Source organism: Monopterus albus, unplaced genomic scaffold (genome assembly GCF_001952655.1).
Source record: "Monopterus albus unplaced genomic scaffold, M_albus_1.0 scaffold24.1, whole genome shotgun sequence".
NCBI lineage: Eukaryota > Metazoa > Chordata > Actinopteri > Synbranchiformes > Synbranchidae > Monopterus > Monopterus albus.
The window spans coordinates 1,114,380-1,116,711 of record NW_018127904.1 but is presented as its reverse complement, the minus strand read 5'-3'; the positions used below and the strand labels follow the sequence as shown (position 1 = coordinate 1,116,711).

The following is a 2,332-nucleotide window of genomic DNA, read 5'->3' as shown; positions in this document are numbered from 1 at the left end:
TATGTCGTGGTTTGGGACAATGTCAGCCTTCACTGTGGTGTCTGAATACATGAGTTCAACAACAACCAACAAATTTTAAACGAGTTCCTTCCACTACACAGCTCTTTCCTCAGCCCAACAGAAGATTTTTCACCATAAATATTTAACAACCGTAGGTGTAGAAAAAGAGTCTCATGATCGAGAGTTTGCAAGAAGTGTATGTGTGTGTGTGTACACACTACTTACACACATATTGATCATGTTTTCAAATAAGAAAAAACTGTGCACACACATACACTATTTTTTCTACACATACGGTTGTTAAATATCTATGGTGAATTAATTAATGCCATCTCGTTCTTTGTGCGGTCCACTTGCCACACAACACCGGCAGCAGGACTTGTGCGCATTCACGAACTATCCTCTCGTTTTTAGAAAGAGGCTGTTTGGTTTTATTATTCTGAAAAAAAAAATAGACTATTAGGAGTTACGAGGGGTGCCAAGATAATTATAGAGGTACCCAAGATTAAACATTAAATGACTGGAAAGAAGCATGCCATGGGGACTTTAAATAAACCTGATAATTTACTTTGAATTTTGAAGCTTTTTCCAACTGTCATTAAAATATATAAGAAGAAGAATTTGAATTAGAATTTTGGTGACGCACATACAGAAGCATGGAAGAATTTGAATTTTGGTGACGCACATACAGTAGCATGATGTCACTTCCGGGTATACTAGGAATTAGTGATGGGAAGTTCGGATCATTTTACTGATTCGGTTCTTTGAATCTCGTTCAACAAAATGAACGAATCTTTTTTCGAGTCATTTCGTTCACTTCAGCAGAATGTAATTAAAATGTTACATGTTAATTCCCCATTTACTTACACACATATTGATCACGTTTCAAATAAGAAAGAACCACTTTTGACAGATATTCACAAAATTATAATAAATAAAATAAAAAGCTATTTTATAATAAAAATAAATGCATCAGTAAGAGTAAAAACTGTACGGACGTTTGAAAACTAACTACTTTCTGTATCCAACAAAGCGGTCATGTGACGTTACAAAAAAAAGAAACGACTCGAAACCGATGACTCGAAAGGTGAACTACGCTTATGCGATGTTGCGCATGCGTGGTCAACACAAAATGAACGAATCACCGAGATGACCCGATAGTCTCGAGTCATGGGAAACATTTGTTCAAAATGGACCAAGCGTTTGTGAACGACACATTACTACTAGGAATGGCGGGGAGCCGGCGCGTCAAAATCAATTCGCGGAACATATTTCCCCCGCTAGATGATAAAATCTTAAAGAGCACGGAAATGTATTTTCAACGGCGGTAAGTGTTGTAAACAACCTGCTTTGTCTCTCAGAGGTTTGTGTTTGACTTTGCGACCGAATGCAAAACTCTTAAAAATGACTAACATTTTTAGCTAAGTTAGCGTCCCACTAATTGAAGTAGCTAAACAAAGTCTACTCCGTCAGTGCTGACACCTAAATATTTACATGGAACTGGTTCGTACGGTGGCCGACACGGTCACAACACATGCAAAAGACACAACACATGCAAGACACAAATGCGGTATTGAACAAAACACATGCAAACGGAAAACGCTGCATTAACCAAAAAACACATGCAAGACAGAAACGCGGCATTAAACAAAACACATGCAAAAGGAAAACGCTGCATAAACCAAAAAACACATGCAAAAGGAAAACGCTGCATAAACCAAAAAACACATGCAAAAGGAAAACGCTGCATTAACCGGAAAACACATGCAAAAGGAAAACGCTGCATTAACTGAAAACACATGCAAAAGAGAAAACGGAAATAGGGGGAGCCCGATCGCAATGATGGGTTCATCCCAACATTAAGGAAGTAGAAGAAGAATAAGTAGTGAATACTACCGCGAAAATTAAGAAGAATACTACGGCAAAAGAACTAGCTAAGCTAATTTAAGTTATTATAAGAAGAAAAAGAACAAGAAGAAGACCACGGGGCATTTTCAAGGTTACAGAAACGGTACGTTTTCCATTAAGTTCCTTTTTAAATAATTGCCCGTCATCTCTTACGGTACTATAAAAGAGCAACAAATGTACCTAGCTAAGGATAGTGTGCCACAGACTGTGTTTAACTCTTATTAGCTCACGTTAAACCTAGTAACTCGGGATAATAGCGTTAGCTAACTAGTGTTTCTGTATGGTAAGCAGCGTAGATAAAATGGATAAAAAGGTGCAGTGAAATAACTTTTATTTTCAATATATATAAAGTATATAACAGATTTTGTGCAAATCAGGTGTGCAATTTCAACGTTAACTTTAGTTTTCTCTCATATACTGTACA

At 37.1% G+C, this 2,332-nt stretch overlaps 1 long non-coding RNA gene across 1 annotated transcript in view; it reads left to right on the top strand.

Annotated features, from left to right (window-relative positions):
* Nucleotides 1-1,007: 1,007 nt before the first annotated feature.
* Nucleotides 1,008-2,332, top strand: part of LOC109957133 (uncharacterized) — a 7,874-nt gene continuing 6,549 nt past the window's right edge. Inside the window, exon 1 of the long non-coding RNA XR_002274501.1 lies at nt 1,008-1,327. This is a non-coding gene — a long non-coding RNA (uncharacterized LOC109957133). The remainder of the gene's footprint in view (nt 1,328-2,332) is intronic.